Source organism: Phyllobates terribilis, unplaced genomic scaffold, assembly GCF_046119375.1.
Source record: "Phyllobates terribilis strain yellow unplaced genomic scaffold, ASM4611937v1 Scaffold_11__3_contigs__length_659146591, whole genome shotgun sequence".
Taxonomy (NCBI): Eukaryota; Metazoa; Chordata; class Amphibia; order Anura; family Dendrobatidae; genus Phyllobates; species Phyllobates terribilis.
This window is the reverse complement of record NW_027362771.1, coordinates 145,639,888-145,659,491: the sequence shown is the minus strand read 5'-3', so window position 1 is coordinate 145,659,491 and position 19,604 is coordinate 145,639,888. Positions and strand designations below refer to the sequence as shown.

The window sequence follows — 19,604 nt, the reverse complement described above, 5'->3', positions numbered from 1 at the left end:
TACACATTAGTAATGATAGAGCACAACATGTGCTCAATTTAGTGGTTCAGCGGTTTCTTAAAACCTACCCAGATCTGCCAGAGCTGCTTGTGAAAGTACAATGCATGTGTGCCCATTTCAGAAAGTCAGCTATAGCTTCCGCCACCATGTCAGTGCTTCAGCAGTGTTTGCAGCTTCCAGTTCACCGACTGTTGTGCGATGTAAGCACATGTTGGAAATCAACATTGCAGATGTTGGAAAGGATTTGTGAGCAGCAGAGGTCAGTTGTGAAGTACCAGCTTCAACACGCCAATCAGCATTCAGGTCTTCCTCCGCACATAAGAGCTGATGAGTGGGCATGGATTTCTGACATCTGTGCCGTCCTCCAAAACTTTGAGGACTCCACCAAGATGGCGAGCAGCATAATTAGCATCACCATCCCGCTTCCCCGTTTACTGAAACGCTCGGTGCTCACAGTTAAAGAGGAGGCATTGCAGGCAGAGCAAGGAACTATACAGCCCAGCCTCATCTCAACATAGATTGGGTGATAATGAGGAGGAGGAGGAGGAGGAGAACATGGACAGTCCTATTGGGGAGGACAGGGAACTCGTGGTTGTCTTGGAAGTCTTTATACCACTCTTTCAGTCAGTGGGAAAGCTGTATGAGTTTAGCTTAATGACCGATTAGCCACCACATTCGGATCCTTCAGACACAACCTGAAAACCAATCTCTTCAAGACAGCCTATAGCCTGCCATTGCCTCGCTGTCACCTCAACAACACCGGAGCTAATGCAACTTCACAACCTACTGTCTCCTTCCTCACCATCCTGTAGAATGTAAGGCCACAAGTACAGGGTCTTTAAGACTTAAGATTAGTGTTGAGCCTCCCCCGTAGTGTTCGAGTTCGGTTCGGTTCGTCGAACACCCGTATGTTCGCCGAACTGTTCGTCGAACTGTTCGTCGAACACCTTCGAACACCGTTAAAACCAATGGCAGGCAAATAAAAACACATAGAAACACATAGAAAACACCTTCAAAGGTGTCCAAAAGCTGACAAACTGCTCAGAAGACACAACTAACACATGGAAAAGTGACAAGTACATATAGTCATGCGAAAAGAAAAGAGGTGGAGGAGTAAAAGGAGGGGGAGACACAGATATAGGCATGTCATGCCCTTCTAAAACCGAAAAAGTGCGAAGCCGACACGGCCAGTCCGTTCCTGACCGTGCAACCTCCGTGTCGCCGGATTTGTGCCAGAGCCGCGGTGGACCCTGATGGCCAGCCCCCCTCTCCCAATACTGGTGCCTGTCCGCTGGTGGGTCGAGCGAGCCCCCCTGTGGTGGAGGCAGGTCTAATCTTTTTAATTTAAATTGTCTCTCTAATTTGAATGAATACACTTTAAATCCTTTTACAAGGATCTATTGGAAGGCAAGTCTCATGCCAGCAGCCGCGTAATTCCAGCTCCAGTAGCGTCCACTAAAGCTGCTGCAGTTAAAAAGCTTTTATAAGGATCGAGCTCGGCGGTCTGCCGCAAGGCGTCCTACCGCTAGTCCCAGCCCCTATGCCTTGGGGTGCCTCCTGATGCTCTTCACTGAGTATCCCGGGGTCCCGAAGCATTTCCTTTGAAAAAATTAAGTGTCCAAACTACAGGTGGTGTAGCTTGCTTAACAGCTGGGATAATCCGCTGACTAGCAGACACTGCTACTAGGCACAAAGTATTTCCTGGGCTAGATGCAGTTAAAAATTTGTAATTAGATACTCTTGTTGGATGCTGAGAAAGCATTCCATAGAGTCTCCTGGCACACCATATATTATTCTCTTAAAAAGCTTGGGGTAGGGGTCTAGGGGACCCTTTTATAGCCAAAATCATGGCCCTGTATCGCAATACGTCACCTAGGCTGAAGATAAATGGAACTGTAGCACTTCGAGGGCTCGGTTGCTACAGAAGAATTGCACCTCACCCAGAGGTGTGATATCTTACTCTCAGGTAATGATGGAGTGTGGATCAGGACCCCGACACCTGCATGCATTACACCACATTGCCGTGGGGCAGGGCGACCAATATGCCCCTGAGATGGGCACGACAGTCCCTGTCCCTGGCTGGAGTGGGGGGAGGGAAAACCGAGGAAGGGGAACCCTGTAGTGCAGGAGCAGGGAGGAAGCAGTTCCTGGGTGCATTGAGAAGGGAGTATAAAAGGTGGGCACCATCTTAGTTCAGTGCAGAGAAGTCTGAGCAGAAGTGACAGGGAGCAGGGGCTCTGCATGAGCTCTGCTCCAGAGGCGGGCCTAGTAACAGAGGCCCAGGCCTGGAAGAGGGAGAAGGAAGGAAGAGGAGCAGAGAAGGCTCCAGGAACGAGGAACGAAGGGATCCCAGGGGTGCGGACGAGCGAGTCGCCACCGCACGCCCGAATCCACCTGCATGGAGGGGTCTGGCCAAAGGGGGAGACCGGTCCCCGAAACTAGTGGAGGCGGGAAACGACCCTCAGCTAGAAACCGGAGGCTGTGACATTTTATGAGGCGCAGCCCCTCGCTACACCCGCTAGGAAGGCACCACATAGGGTCAGGGAAACTGGCGCCAAGTTTACCAAGAGGAGGCCTGAGGCAGCCGGACAGAAGCGTTGGTAAGAAAGGCCAGACAAAGGACACACAAAGGGGGTCCTGTGAAGCGCTCCAAAGTTATCGGGGAGTTGTCTGAGCCCCTCACCTGGTGAGCACAGTACGACGTTGGCAGCCGTTACCTGCAGAAGTGGTCTGGATAATAAGAACTGTGAGTAAAGGCCCTGGACTGCATCGCTGACTCCGTGTCGTTACTGCTGCTGCCCTGCACCATCACCCCCATCCTCCGCATACACTGCCCTGAGGCTATACTCCTCCCATGTGGAGTTATACTACGCTCTGCTGCACCCACAACACCAGCCTCAGCGGTCTGCCCTGCAGCGGCGGTTCTCTCTGACCGCAATCCACGGGTGGCGTAGTCGGATATTTAAACATCAAAACCACATAAATAGTTGCGCCACTGTTTGACTGCCCTGAACCACCGAACCGGGTCGCCGCCACGGAGACTACAACCACCAGCATCCACCAAAAAGGGTCCGGCTCCGGGTGTCCCAAGGCCCAGGGGGCGCATCAGAACATTTTCATCACCTTTCATAATCACCAATGGGACAAGGCAGGGATGTCCTCTGTCCCCACTCTTATACATCCTAGTGACGGAGCACCTGCTCTCATCATTTCGCCATAACCCCAATAATAGGTGGATTGAGGTGGGAGGCACCGAGTACAAGTGGTCTGCATTTGCTGATGATGTCCTAGTATATATCACTCAATCACATATATCCATCCCTGCTGTTATGGCTGAAATAGATCACTTTGTTACATGGTCAAATTTTAAAATCAATGCAGCGAAGTCTGAGGCCCTCGATGTCTCCCTCCCCAAATCCATACAGGATTCCATCCAGTCCAACTTTCCCTTTGCCTGGCCCTCACAGGGTATCAAATACTTAGGAATTCGTATTCATAGAGACCTCTCCCGTCTATGTTATCTTAATTTTGGGCCCTTTATGGAACAACTCCATACAGACCACGGTTGGCAAGTTAGATCTGTGAGATTCACTACGTGAACCACTGGTGTTTTGTGGAAAAGCACATGTATACTGTGTTCCAAATTATTATGCAAAAAGTGTTTAGGAGTGATAAGGGAAGAATTTGTTTGTTTGTCAGTTAAACTCATTGATGGTGATGTGTGTCAGGGCTCTTTATACCACTGTAAGCAATTGTAGACAGCTATGCTAATTACTTTGGCAGGTGTGTCCAATGAAAGGCAAGACTACTTAAGAAGGCTGTCCCACATTATTAAGCAGCCTACATTTTCTGCCAAAATGGGAAAGAAAAAGGATGTGTTGGCTGCTGAGAAGCAACAAATTGTGGTGTGTTTAGGTCAAGGTATGACTACAACCAACATTGCCAAGACACTTCATTCTGATCATCGCACAATCAAGAAGTATGTAGCTGATTCACAGTACACACGTGTGCGTGCTGATAAGGGAAAATTGAGGACTCTTTCCTACAGGCAATTACGTCAAGTTAAAAGAGCAGCGGAAAAAAGCCTTGTCATAGCAGTAGACAAGTTTTTGAAGCTGCTGGTGCCTCTAACGTCCCCCGAACAACAAGATGCAGAGTCCTTCAGAGGTTTGCAGCTGTGCGCAAGCCATCCTGTCGACCTCCTCTATCCACTGCACTCAAGCAGAAATGGCTCCAGTGGGCCAAACAATACATGAAGACTGACTTCAAAACTGTTTTGTTCACGGATGAGTGCCGTGCAATGCTCTATGGTCCAGATGGATGGAGTGGAGGATGGCTGGTTGATGGACACCCCACGCAAACACGGCTACGGCGCCAACAAGGAGGAGGTGGAGTAATGTTTTGGGCTGGAATCATGGGGAGAGAGATTGTCGGCACCTTTAGGATCCCTGAAGGGGTAAAGATGAACTCCATAATGTATGTGGAGTTTCTCAAACAGCACTTCCTGCCATGGTTCAAGAAGAAGAACCGTGTATTCCACAGCAAGATCATTTTCATGCATGATAATGCACCGTCTCATGCTGCACATAACACATCTGCATCATTGGCTGATATGGGCATAAAAGGGGACAAACTTATGGTGTGACCCCCATGCTCCCCTGACCTCAACCCCATTGAGAACCTCTGGAGCATCATCAAAAGGAGTGTCTATGATGGCGGGAGGCAGTTCACATCTAAGCAACAGCTCATCCAAAACCTGACAAATTCAATGGACGAGAGAGTTCAGAAGCTCCTTTCGAACTAGGGGTCCTATGTGCAAATGTACCATCACCTAGAATAAAGTTTTGAGTTGAAAACTGTTTGATTTCAGTTTCTAATAACCTGCTAATGCTTATAATTTCAAAAATGACCATTTTTTTGTTCTTTAATAAAATGAAAAGGTTGATCGAAGAGTGTGGGGGATCTAAGAGTGTGGCAACCCAGTAGTCAGGATTACTTCGAATTCTGACAATCTGAGGGTCATGTTGCAGGTAGTGCAGCAAGAAGGCACTCATGTGTCTTGCGCATCTAGGAGCCCCAAAATTATTTTCCGGGCTAGAAGCAGCTAAAAATTATTATTAATTTTAAATCTGGAGGAGCTTAGTATAGATGGCCTAATAGAATCAGTACTGCACACTTCTACAAAGCCCAAATTATTTTCTAGCCAAAATAAAGATAAACATGATTAGTAATTTTAAATCTGGTGGAGCTTAGTATAGATGGCCTTATAGAATCAGTACTGCACACTGCTACAAAGCCCAAATTATTTTCCAGCCAAGATACAGATAAACATGATTAGTAATTTTAAATCTGGTGGAGCTTAGTATAGATGGCTTAATAGAATCAGTACTGCACACTGCTACAAAGCCCAAATTATTTTCCAGCCAAGATACACATAAACATAATTAGTAATTTTAAATCTGGTGGAGCTTAGTATAGATGGCCTAATAGAATCAGTACTGCACACTGCTACAAAACCCAAATTATTTTCCAGCCAAGATACAGATAAACATGATTAGTAATTTTAAAGCTTAAAATGGTTGGTGAGGTGATTTTAACAAATCATCAAGCTTTTACTCTACCCAGGATGACACAGGGGTAGAAAAGTCGTTTCGGATCCATGATTTGTTCATCTTTATGAACGTGAGTCTGTCTACATTATCAGTGGAGAGCCCCGTGCGCTTATCTGTCAGCACACCACCAGCAGCGCTGAACACACGTTCAAACACAACGCTGGCTGCAGGGCATGACAAGATCTCCAAGGCGTAAGTGGCGAGCTCCGGCCATTTATCCAGATTGGAAGCCCAAAAAGAGCAAGGGTCTAGTGACACAGTCATGGCTTCAATGTTTACTTGGAGATACTCCTGTACCATCGTCTCTAGGCGTTGACTATGTGTCAGACTTCTTGCCTCCTGTGGCCTTGCAAAGCATGGACTAAAAAAGTGGTGAAATGATTCCGCAAAATTGATGTTACCAGCAGATACTGTGCTTCTGTTACGGTTTGAGTGCTGAACACTCGACTGTCTCACGGTTGGCAAGTTGGAACTGTGAGATTCACTACGTGCACCACTGGTGTTTTGTGGAAAAGCACATGTAAGATTCTGCAACAGTCTCTGCTGATACTCCTGCATGCTTGCATCCCTTTCTATGGCAGGAATAATTTCTGCAAATTTACTTTTGTATCGGGGATCTAACAGTGTGGCAACCCAGTAGTCAGGATTATTTCTAATTCTCACAATTCGAGGGTCATGTTGCTGGTAGTGCAGCAAGAAGGCACTCATGTGTCTTCCGCATCCAGGAGCACCAAGTCCCTGTTGTGTTGGTGGCGAGGTAACAATCATGCTTCCTTCCTCTGTCCTCTCCCCCCAACCTCGCACAACAGAAATGTGATCAAGGTCTCCCTCATCTGATGAGTCTTCCATCAGTTCATCCTCCACTTCTTCCTGGGCTCCTGCACCTTCCTCACTAGTTTGGCTGCTACCATGCGCCCTGGTAAAACCATCTCCTCTCCCCCACCCTCACATGCCTGCCGCCTTGGTGATGCCGACCGTCTGGACCTTGCAGATGTTAGCCCTTCCGCATACAACTCCTCCTCCTCTACTTTCTCCACCTCCTCTTGTGCCACCACCTGACTCCGAATTCTGTTTAACATGTGCTCCAGCATGTAAATCACCGGAATAGTCATGCTGATAATGGCATCGTCAGCACTAAACATCTTCGTCGCCATTTCAAAACTGTGCAGAAGGGTGCATAGGTCCCTGATCTGAGACCACTCCTCCAGCGTGATTTGCCCCACCTCTGGATCTCGTTGGCCCAGGCTATACGTCAGAACGTATTGCACCAGGGCTTGTCGGTGCTGCCACAGTCGCTGCAACATGTGCAGAGTTGAATTCCACAGGGTTGGCACATCGCATTTTAGCCTGTGAAGTGGCAGGCCCAATGACTTCTGTAGAGATGTAAGTCGCTGAGCTGCGGGATGCGAATGGCGGAAGTGAGCACACAGCGACCGTGCCCTCTGCAGAAGGCCATCTAGTCCGGGATAGTGGACTAAAAATTGCTGGACAACCAGGTTCAACACGTGAGTCATACAAGGCACGTGTGTGACATTACCCCGGTGAAGGGCCGCACCCAGGTTTGCAGCAATGTCGCACACGGCCTTCCCTGGTTTCAGGTCCAGTGGAGACAACCATTCATGAAACTGGTTCTCCAGAGCTGACCACAACTCCTCAGCTGTGTGACTCTCATTTCTCAGACATTTCAAAGTAAAAACTGCCTGATGATGTTGAGCCCTGCTGCCAGCATAGTAAGGAGGTGTGCAAGATCCCTTCTGCGCAGTTAGAAAGCAGGTGGCATGACCAGACAGGCTTTGGGTGCAGGTGGAGGACCGAGAGGAGGTTGAGGACGAGAAGCAGTGGAGGAACTTTGAGATAAAGAGGATTGACGCACAACTCGTGGGGACGGCAAGACTTGGACAGGAGCCCCTTGTCCTGCTGTCACCATAGTTACCCAGTGCCCAGTCAGCGACATGTAACGCCCCTGTCCATGCCTACTCGTCCAAGCGTCTGTGGTGAAATGCAACCTGTCACACACAGAGTTTCTCAAAGAAGCGGTGATGTTGTGTGCGACATGCTGGTGGAGCGCAGGCACACCTTTCTTTGAGAAGTAGTGCCGACTAGGCATCTGGTACTGGGGCACTGCGATGGACATACGGTCTCAAAAATCCTCTGTGTCCACCAGGCGGAAAGGAAGCATTTCTGTAGCCAAGAGCTTGCAGATGGTGAAATTCAACCTCTTAGCTTTCTCATGGCTAGGAGGAAATGGTCTTTTACTTGTCCACATCTGAGGGACTGAGGGCTGGCTGTTGTGCTTAGACGGGGTTGAGAAGGGTGTCCCCGGCAAACTGCCGGTCTGTGAGGAAGATGCAGGCGGACATGTTAGGTTGCCTTGATCCAAAGGTGGTGCTATCGATGTCGGACAGCGCTCAAAACCAGCTGGTGTTACCACCTCCAAAGAAAATGATGCCAATCACGCTGGCTGTTGCAGGTAATGAGGTGGCAGGTCTGCGTCCCAAAACAGGTGTGACTGCTGTCCCCCCAGTCACAGAGGATGAAGAGGCCGCGGATGCACAAGATGTGGCAGACAGTGGTTGTTCCGGCTGGCTAGGCCGCATTGTAGCACAATGAGCTTCCCACTGCAACTTATGCTTCATGTCCATGTGCCGGTTCATGCATGAAGAACTCAAACTAGGTATTTTTTGGCCTCTACTTAGCTTTTGCTGACAAATGTTACAGATAACACGAGTTGGGTCATCTTTATCGATCTGAAAAAATGCCCAGGCTATGCAAGTGTAGCGCCCCGAGGGTTCGGCCGCTACAGGGGTATTGCATCTCTGCCAGAGGTGTGATATTCCACTCCCGGGTAAGGATAGAGTGTGGACCAGGACTCAGTAGCTGCAAGCACCACACACACCCCATTTCCGAGGGACAGTTCAACGGTGCTCCCACGAGACAGGAGTGCAGGCACGACAGCATCTGTCCCTGTCTGGATTGGGGAGGGGAAGGAAAACACAGTGGTGTAGGAGCAGATAGGGGTGGGTCTCTGGGCATAGGTAGGAGCCCATTGGTTGCTAGTCACCTGGGCTCACACATAGAGGGAGGTATATAAGGTGGGCACCATCTTAGGACAGAGTTCAGTTCAGTGAGAGAAGGAGTTCAGCCAGAGAGGGTTGACAGGGAGCTGTGGCTCGGTCTGGGCCCAGCTCCACGAGGCAGGCCTAGGGTGAAGGCCGGAGCCAGAAGGAAGGAACAGAAACAGAAAGGAAAGTAAGAAAGGAACAGGAACACAGAGAAAGGCCCAGAGACACGAGGACAGAAGGAACCCCATAGGCCCAGGAGATTGCGGGTGACGGGTTGGCAGAACAGGGTACCGGAACCCAAATTGGTGGAGGCAATAAATTCATCAGCCAAAGACTTGAGGTTGTGACCACAACTTGGTGCGACCCCTCACTACATCCACCAGGAAGGCATACCACATAGGGTCAGGGAAACCGGAGATAGGTTTCGCCAAGAGAAGGCCTGAGGAAGCTGGACAAAGGTCTGTCACTGGTGGGGACGGCCAGAGAAAGGAAGAGAAGGGAGCCCTGTGCCACGCTCTGGAATTGCCTGGGAGTTGGTCGAGCCCCTTGCCTGGTGGACGCAGCACGGCTTGGGCAGTCACTGCCGGTACCGAGGTGACTAGGATCAGTAAAGAACTGTGAGTAAAGCATTGGAGACTGCAACCACACGTCTCTGTGTTTCATCGCCGCACCAGCACCATCAGTACTGGGACGCTCACACCATCACTCTCATCATTCACACTAGCTGCCCTGAGGCAATACTTCTCCAGTGGGGAGTTATTCCATACTTGGATGCGCATACAGCATCAGCCTCAGCGGTCTGCAGTGCAGCGGCGGTCCCCACTGACCGCAATCCACGGGTGGCGTAGTCGGACACTTGTTATTACACTAAGACTGCCACTGAATTGACCACCCTGGGCACGGACCGGGTCAGCGCCACATAGACTACAACCCCCAGTGATCCGGCTCCGGGTATTCCCTGCACAACACAGGCCCAGGGGGCGCATCACAAGGCTTAGCACCCATGCGACCTGAAGAGCCACCACGACTTGTGGTGAGAGGCAGAGTTGTGTTTGAGGATGCAGTTGTTGACGTGCTTCCAGTACTACGTCTCTGTCCAGGAAGGCGCAACCTGACCTCGTCGTCACTAGCATCCTCCTCCACCTCCTCTGCTGACCTCATCTCTTGACTGACTGTGGGTTGACAGTAAGTGGGATCTCCAACCTCATCATCATCACCCTGTGTGTTATCACACCCGTCGTCCTCAGAGCCAACCTGTTCCTGCCCTGACAAAAAACTAAAGTTGTCGCTCCAATCAGGTATTTCAGTCTCATCATCGTCTTCCTCATTGTCTCCACCAACAGGAGTTACAGTTTGGGAACGAGGGTCTACATTATGGTCACAACCTTCTGCGTCTGGTCCTGGATCCGACTCATAAAGATTCTGGACATCAGTGCAGATCATTTCCTCGTCTGGATTCACAGAAGCTCTGGAGCCGACCTCTGATTCCCAGGCTATAGTATGAGTAAACAGCTCTGCAGACTCAACCATCTGTTCTACCCCATACTCAGACGGGCAGCTGGACACTTGGGAACTGTGAGGAAGCAAGTGCGATTGGGGTGACACCTCTGAGGACTGGAGTATTTGTGATGTTGAAGTTGAGGTGGAGGAGAGCCCACTTAAAGGAGCACTTGATATCCGTTGAAGCACCTGCTGTTTTTGTGCCTCATCTGGAATTTGTAACGATTGGCGTGGCCGTAAGAAAGGGATCTTATCACATTGTCCACTAAAAGAAGTAGACATTTTAGTTTGGCTGGAAGATGGTCTTTCTTCTGCAGATATTACTGTTGCCTTAACACCTACCCCACGGACACAACCTTTTTTCCCCTTCCCAACATGCCTATTCCCCTTTCCACCAGCAGCAGGCCTTTTTCCACTCATTTTGGTGGTTAGCTAATTCACAACTCTGGAGTCGTTTGCACAAAAAAACAATGGATGGGAACCGAGGAGAGCAGATTGGCCAAACTGTGGTATTAGGCCAAAAGTATTGGCTGGGTTAGATGCAGATAAAAATTATATTGAATTTGCAACCTGATGGAGGTTAGTATAGATGGACTAATAGAACAAGTCCCACACACTGCTAGAAGCCAAAATATTTTTTCAGAGCTAGATGCAGAAAAAAATTATATTGAATTTGCAACCTGATGGAGGTCAGTATAGATGGACTAATAGAACAAGTCCCACACACTGCTAGAAGCCGAAATATTTTTTCAGAGCTAGATGCAGAAAAAAATTATATTGAATTTGCAACCTGATGGAGGTCAGTATAGATGGACTAATAGAACAAGTCCCACACACTGCTACAAGCTGAAATATTTTTTCAGAGCTAGATACAGAAAAAAATTATATTGAATTTGCAACCTGATGGAGGTCAGTATAGATGGACTAATAGAACAAGTCCCACAAACTGCTAGAAGCCTAAATATTTTTTCAGAGCTAGATGCAGAAAAAAATTATATTGAATTTGCAACCTGATGGAGGTCAGTATAGATGGACTAATAGAACAAGTCCCACACACTGCTACAAGCTGAAATATTTTTTCAGAGCTAGATGCAGAAAAAAATTTGATTGAATTTGCAACCTGATGGAGGTTAGTATAGATGAACTAATAGAACAAGTCCCACACACTGCTAGAAGACAAAATATTTTTTCAGAGCTAGATGCAGAAAAGAATCAGATTGAATTTGCAACATGATGGAGGTCAGTATAGATGGACTAATAGAACAAGTCCCACACACTGCTAGAAGCCTAAATATTTTTTCAGAGCTAGATGCAGAAAAAAATTAGATTGAATTTGCAACCTGATGGAGGTCAGTATAGATGGACTAATAGAACAAGTCCCACACACTGCTAGAAGCCTAAATATTTTTTCAGACCTAGATGCAGAAAAAAATTAGATTGAATTTGCAACCTGATGGAGGTCAGTATAGATGGACTAATAGAACAAGTCCCACACACTGCTAGAAGCCTAAATATTTTTTCAGAGCTAGATGCAGAAAAAAATTAGATTGAATTTGCAACCTGATGGAGGTCAGTATAGATGGACTAATAGAACAAGTCCCACTCACTGCTACAAGCTGAAATATTTTTTCAGTGCTAGATGCAGAAAAAAATTAGATTGAATTTGCAACCTGATGGAGGTCAGTATAGATGGACTAATAAAACAAGTCCCACACACTGCTAGAAGCTGAAATATTTTTTCAGAGCTAGATGCAGAAAAAAATTATATTGAATTTGCAACCTGGTGGAGGTTAGTATAGATGGACTAATAGAATGATGCTATGCGCAAAAGGTTTTACTTCACTAGGTGCAGTAAAAAAAATTGTATTCTATACACAGGTGGTGTAGCTTGCAACACAGATAGGCTACTCCACTGACTAAGACACTCTGCAATAGGCCAAAAAGGATTTGCTTTGCTAAATTTAGCCAAATGCTGTGAAAAAAACTTGCACAGCACTGGCACAGACCTGCCTGGCAAAAAGTGATAGGAAATTATGCAACTTAGTACTGAAAAGGACTGCAATTACAATTAGTCTTTACTCCCAACCTATCTATTTAATAGCACAGACCTGTCTGATAAAAGTCGTATGAAATGATGTAACCTAGTCCTTAAAAGGACTGCAATCACAACTATTCCCTACTCCCAAGCTATCTGTAGATTTGTGCGAAAATTGGCTTGAAATTAACACTGAAAGTATAGCGCACACAGCAACAGCGGTGCCTCTAACACGCAGCTGCAGCACTGAGAAAATGGTGGCGACAGGGAAAATGGCTGGGTCTTATAGGGCAAGGACATGTGACATACACTGCCAATGACACATGCCCTTGGTTGTGTGAAAAAAAGCACTTCGCTCCATGTGTGCGCTGCTGATAGGCTGACAGATTGCACCTCCCCACTGTAAATGCGGGAAAGAGAAAAAAAAATGGAGATCTTCATTGTTCCTGCAGAGATCCATCCCCTGCCCCTCCCCCCGCCACGCTGTACACTCAAACTGCGTATTAACATTAATTTTCAGCATTACTGAGAAAAAATCCAGTTATCATTTTGGTGCACGAACAGTTATCAAACATAACCTCGAACAGCCGAATTTGTTTCAAATCGTTCGTGTTCGCCGAACGGCTCTAACACCGCCCAAAACAGCTCGAATTTGAGATTGGCGAACAGTTCGACTCGAACACCGCTCATCTCTACTTAAGATGCAATATGACACCTTGGCAAAGCCCAGTTATGTTCCCCCTCTGATATCTAACAATAACAAACAGGTCATGCTGGAGAAACTTGCACCTACTTCCACTCAGTGTCTTCAGCTCCTTTGTGAGAAACTAATGTTTGCTCAGCCAGTCTACCAAATAAAATTCCTGAGGTACTTAAATTGTGGATGACTTTGCTTCTTTTACTGGGTGCTAATACCAAACCGTGCCATTCACTGGATATTCCTGACTGGTTGGAGACAAGCTCATTTCCACAGAAAAGTACCAGCAAGCTAAGGAGATAGTGGCCTCTATCATCATGAAGGAGTTTGCTCATTGTCTAGTAGTCTGGTTTTTATACTAAAGATCTTGCTCATTTTTATACTTTTAAGTGAGCACACAAAGATCATGGATTCTGCAGCAGCGCATCCAGGCCTGGGATAGTGGCAGAGAAATTTCTGTACCATCAGGTTGAGGATGCAAGCCATGTGTGTGATGTTGCCCCAGTGTAGTGCCGCCACCAGGTGTGGCGCCCCTGAGGGTTCGACCGCCACAGGGATGCTGCACCTCTCTAATGGGGTGTGGTAACCCTCCATCAAGGTAAGAACGGTGCAATGATCAGGACCTCACCTCCACATCCAACACCACACTTCTCCCACCAGAGGGGGCTAGTAGGCACTAGGTGCTGCCCCTACTGGGAATTGGGAGACTGGGGAACCAAAAGTTAGGGGGAACCATGTAGTGGGTGAGGGTGGAGGACTCACATTTAGTTACACTTAATATTTCATATTTAATACACAGCCATCTTGGGCTCAAGGTTCTTTGATTGTGATCTCCATCCCTGACCGTGGCTTCTGGGTGAACCTGCAGCGGATGGAGACTCGTACCCTGGCCTTGGGTCGAGGGGCAGGTTCGAGTTAACATATGTCTCAACCCGGTCAAGGACCATGACCAAGAAGGCTCGGAGCTTAGGAGTGTAGCTCCACCGCAAAAGGATCCCAGGGGGTTGCAGACGGAGCGGTATACGCCACCTGTCCTTGCTATTCTGATCTAGTCAGAGGGATTCCGGCTGCAAGAGGGGTACCGGCCCCCGACACCTGAATTTGCTACTCCACGTCCTAGTCAGGGAAGCCCGGCAGGCCCTGAGGATCCCACCGGGTAACGGAAGGAGCGGAGCTGCCACCCGTATCCTGTTTCTGAACTTAGTCCAGAGGGAGACCCAGCCTATCTACACACACAGACAGGAGAGGACTCAGTCTGAAGTCTAGGAACACTCTGGTGCGGGGTCCTGAGTGAGCATTTGAATTACTCGGAGGTTGCCGGACCCCCATCCCTGGTGACCGCAGAACTCCGTGAGGAGCAGGGAGAAGCCTTGCAGCTGCACTCTCCACCGTGAGTAAACACACCTGGAAGTCGACCCCTATGGCCTCCGGACTCGTTATTTCTGCACCACACCGCGCAGCACCAGACATCCTACACTACGACTCCCTCCATCCTTGTCCTCTGCCCTGAGGCCCTGCTCCGCCTGTGGGGAGTAGTATCAACGTCGGCTGCCACAACATCCTGCCTCAGAGGACTACAGCAGTGGCCTTCACCAGGTACAACAGGTGGCGTAGTCGATAGCAGCCACTCAACCCTGATAGCCCTTACATCCTTTTTAATGTGACGGCCCTGGGCACGGGACGGGTCCAGGCCACGCCTGCACCCCACCTTCCATAGGACCCGGCTCCGAGTAACCCCCATCTTCCCAGGGCAGGGATGCGAGCATCACACAGGTTTGCACCATTATCGCACACAGCCTTACCTTGCTCCTGGTTCAGTGGAGACAGCCATTGCTCAAACTCAGCCTGGAGAGCTGTCCACTACTCTTCGGCTGTATGACTGCGATCTCCAAGGCATATTCATTTTAACACTGCCTGATAGCATTGAGCCTTGGCTGTGCAGTACGGAGGTGGGGTGGGATTCTCTCTGCACTGTTGGAACATGTGTCTCATTAAGGAAGATGTTGAGGATGCAGGTGGAGGCCCTAGAGGAGATGGAGGAGGGAGAAGTACTGAAGGAAGTGTTAGATACAGAGGTTTTTCCCACAAGCCTTGGGGATTCCAACACTTGCTGTCTAGTGACACCTTGGTGTCTAGTGGTTTAGTTGTCCATCCCCTGGTGTGTAGTGGTTTAGTTCTCCAACCCTAGCTGTTTAGTAACCCCTGTTGTCTTATTAGTTTAGTTCTCCAACCCCTGTTTTCTATTAGTTTAGTTCTCCATGTTCTGGTGTGTATTTTTTCATTCTCCAACCTTAGCTGTTTAGTAGTTTAGTTCTCCGACCCCTGTTGTCTTATTAGTTTAGTTTTCCAACCTCTGTTGTGTATTAGTTTAGTTCTCCATGTTCTGGTGAGTATTTATTTCTTTCTCCAACCCATCCATGCCCACCCCCAGGGGTTAACGTCTAGTGACGAGGGTTTGGATTCTTCTTGGACCCTACTTTATCCGGGCCTGGATCAACTGGAATAATTTTTGGGCATCGCTGCACATGCTTTCCCTTTCTTGAGTCTGTGAAGCTTTGGATCAGACCTCTGATACCCCAGAAAAGAATGTGTGAACAGCTCTGCAGACCCGCCCATCTCTGCTTCCCCATAATGAGTTGGCCTGTTTGAAAGTTGTAACATGGATGAAAACAAGGATAATTGGGGTGCCAGCTCTGAGGACTGTACTGTGTGTGATGTTAACGTGGAGGAAGAGGAGCAGAGGCCACCTGATGCAGTGCTTGTCATCTGCTGGAGCACATGTTCTTCCTGCCCCTCATCTACAAGGTGTACCACTGTGCGACTGCCAAAGAAAGGGAGTGGAGTCCAGTAACAGAAGTTTTAAAAATGCTGCACAATTGCTCACTGCAGCAAAACAAACCTACTTCTCATCTCTCATATCATACGTGCTCACAACCCTAAACAGCTATCAGTGCTTTCAAGTCCATCCTCATCCACCAGCTCCCCCTCCCTCTCCTCTCATCTCATCTGAAGACTTAGCCTCATTCTTCAAGCAGAATATTGACAACATAGGGCAAAGCGTTTGCTTAAAGTTCCAACAGCCCCTTCTCATGAAGACTCAACTTTCCTCCTCCTAAACCAGCTTCTCCGCCATCATGGAAGTCATCTTTACTCTCCAAATCACATCTCACCACCTGTGAACTTGACCCAATACCATCCCACCTCATTTCAAACTGTACCACAGTCTTCATCCCAAGCCTAACCCTCCTCTTCAACCTGTCACTAACAACTGGCGTCTTCTCCTCATGATTCAAACATACCTCAATCACACCCATCCTCCAAAAGACCTCCCTTGACCTATCCTATGTTTAGCTATTGCCCCATCTCACTTCTCCCTATGCCTCCAAACTATTGGATCAACACGTCTATTTTGAACTGTCCTCCCACCTCTCCTCCTGCTCCCTCTTTGACTGCTTACAATCTGGCTTCCGACCTCACCATTCCACTGAAACTGCCCTGACTAAAGTCACCAATGACCTACTAACTGCCAAATCCTAGCAAGACTAGTCTGTCCTCCTCCTCTTAGACCTGTCATCTGCCTTCGACACAGTAGACCATACCCTCTTACTATAGACTCTCATCTCTTGGCATCACAGACTTGGCCCTGTCTTGGATCTTTTCATACCTAACCGACAGGACATTCAATGTCTCCCACTCGAACACCACCTCCTCATCTCACCCCCTATGTGTCATTGTCCCCCAAAGTTCAGTTCTAGGACACAGGCTCTTCTCCATCTACACCTTTGGCATGGGACAGCTCATAGTCTCACGGATTTCATTATCACCTCTATGCTGGAGATACACAGATCTACCTCTCTGGACCTGATATCACATCATTACTAACCAGAATCCCACAATGTGTGTCCTGTATTTCATCCTTCTTCTCTGCTAGATTTGTAAAAATTAACATGGATAAAACAGAATGCATCATCTTTTCACCATCTCATTCATCCCCCCCAACTGACCTATCCATCAAAGTGAATGGCTGCCCACTTTCACCAGTCCCGCAAGCTTGACTCTGATCTGTCCTTCAAACGTCAGATCCAAGCCCTTTCCACTTGCTGACAACTCCAACTCCAAAGTATCTTGGGGATTCTCACATTCCTCACCCATGAATCTAGAAAAACATCAGAAAACGCCTTCATCATCTCCCGCCTCGACTACTAAAAGCTCCTGCTCTGTGGCCTCCCTTCTACCACTCTCACACCCCTCCAATCTATCCTAAACTGTGCTGGTTGATTAATCTACCTGTCACTCTGCTATTCCCAGGCTTCTCCCCTTTGTCAATCCCTGCGCTGGCTCCCGTCCCTGTTGCCCAGAGACTCCAATTGAAAAGCCTAACTTTGGCATACCAAGCCATCGAAAACCTTTCTCCTCCATACTAGTGATGAGTGAATATATTCGAAATCCGATCTCAAATGTTAAATTCGACATGAATGTGGCACATTCGAATTTGTAATTGGAAAGGCGAGCAAAATTTGTTAAATTTGGGAAAATCAGTAACGTTCGAAGAATTTATGTGGTTACGTGATTGCGGGGCAACTACTGCATTTTTTACAGTTTTGATACCATAGTGCTTAAGTATGATGAGCGGGGAGACGTGGCAGATGAGTGGGGGGGGGGGGTTGGTGAAAACTTAGGTGAGATCAGCGGCGCGCTGTTTTTTTTTGTTTTTTTCATAGCGCGGCTAGCCAATCAGAGCGCAGGAAGCATCCACAGTGTCCCAGACAAGGGCTTCTGCAATTGGCTGCTGAAATCACATGTCCTCTCCATATAAAAAACGACCATGTTCCCTTAGCTCCATTTTATGCATGTCACTGACGCTGCTCAGTGTGCTCTGTCCTGTGTAATGAGAGATATTAGCTAGATTGATGGGCGCTTCTGTGGAAGTCAGATAGTGTAGATAAGTCATGTGCTGTGTACCTGTTCAATCGACCTTGCAGCCTTTTTTTATGTTTTTGTGCAATTACTGAGATTCTCACAGAAAGAGCAGGGTCTATGGCTCAGGACAGTGCAGTGCATCGGTTGTACTGTGCTCCATGCAGACTCTCAATCTATTTTTGCAATAGCTAATGTTATAAAGCAAGCAAGCCCATGTAGGCCACTTTTTGTTTTTGTGGGGTTGAAATTCAGCTATCTGCAGAGCTTGTCAGTGCAGAGCTTCTGAGTACACAGCACAAAAAACTTTCTTTTTCATTTGCTAATATGATAGTGCAAGCTGTGGTTAGCCCAATTTTGTCATTTTTTTGGTGGATGAACTTCAGCTTTATGCACAGTAAAACAAATATTTTTTGCTGTCGTTAGCCACAGTCCACCAAAGATTTTTTTGTGTCGCAGACGTGTTACACTCTGCTATAAGCTACCTAGTCCTTTTAGTGGCGGTGAAATTCAGCTGTATTCAGAGCTTGTGCAGTCACAAAAATCTATTTTTTGCTGTTGCTAACGTTACACAGTAGCCTATATCTGAGTTTGAAATAGTTTGGAGAATATCTCCTATGTTATACAGGCGTCATCCACAATTAAAAAATACTTTGTTTGGTTCCTAACGTTATACAGCAGGAACATCTCAGTTTGAAATAGTTTGGAGAATATCTCCTATGTTATACAGGCCTCATCCACAGTAAAAAATACTTTGTTTGGTTCCTAACTAGGGTTAAGCGAGTATGTTCAAGATGAGCCGAGCTCATGTCCAATGAGCTCAGCTCACCTCATGCACGTCACTGACAGCGTGGGAAAATTCTCCTGCGCTCAGCGCTTGAGCAGGAGAATTCTCCCACAATGGGATGGCATTGAGATGACTGGCTGGATCGCAGCTGAACGCTGCCATCCAGCTTGTCATCCTTCAGAGACACTGCAGAGCGCAAGCATGCCTCTGCTCTGCAGTGTCTATGAAGGATGGCATGCTGGATAGCAGCGCTCAGCTGCAATCCAGCCTGTCATCTCAATGCCATCCCAGCGTGGGAGAATTCTCCTGCTCAAGCGCTGAGCACAGGAGAATTTTCCCACGCTGTCAGTGATGTGCATGAGGTGAGCTGAGCTCATTGGACATGACCTCGGCTCATCTTGATGCCGTCACAGCCAGACACTGAGGAGCGCAAGCATGCCTGCGCTTCTCAGTGTCTGCTGCATGGCTAGCTGGATGGCAGCTTTCAGCTGCGATCCAGCATGTCATGTGAATGTAGCAGAGCTGGAGCCGTCGTGGGAACCATGGAAAGGTAAGGATGAGGTTGCTTTATTATTTTAATGTTATTTCAGAAGACATTGGCTTCAACTGGAATGGGCGTGATGGTAAGTATGGTTTAATTTAGAACATTCAAAAATTGTGTATTTATTTCAATTAAGGGACTTTATTCTGGGTGTTGTGTTTTTTTAAATACTTTACTAGAAATTCATGGCGGTCATGTCTAATATTGGCATGACCCCATGAATTTCGGGCTTAGGGCCAGCTGATAATTCCGAGCTGGCCCTAACCCCTTTATTACCCAGTGAGCCACCGCACCAGGGCCCTGGATGAGTTGGGTACAGCATCGGAAGATGGCGCTTCTATGAACGCGCCATTTTCTGGGGTGGCTGCGGACTGCAATTTGCAGCGGGGGGGGGGGGCCCCAGAAAGCTTGGGCCTCCCTGCGCTGCGGATTCCAGCCCCCAGCTGCCTAGTT

General features: G+C 47.9%; 1 pseudogene; it reads left to right on the top strand.

The window, feature by feature from the left end:
- The window catches only part of LOC141167234 (uncharacterized), a 91,970-nt pseudogene that overhangs the window by 33,093 nt on the left and 39,273 nt on the right, over positions 1–19,604 (top strand).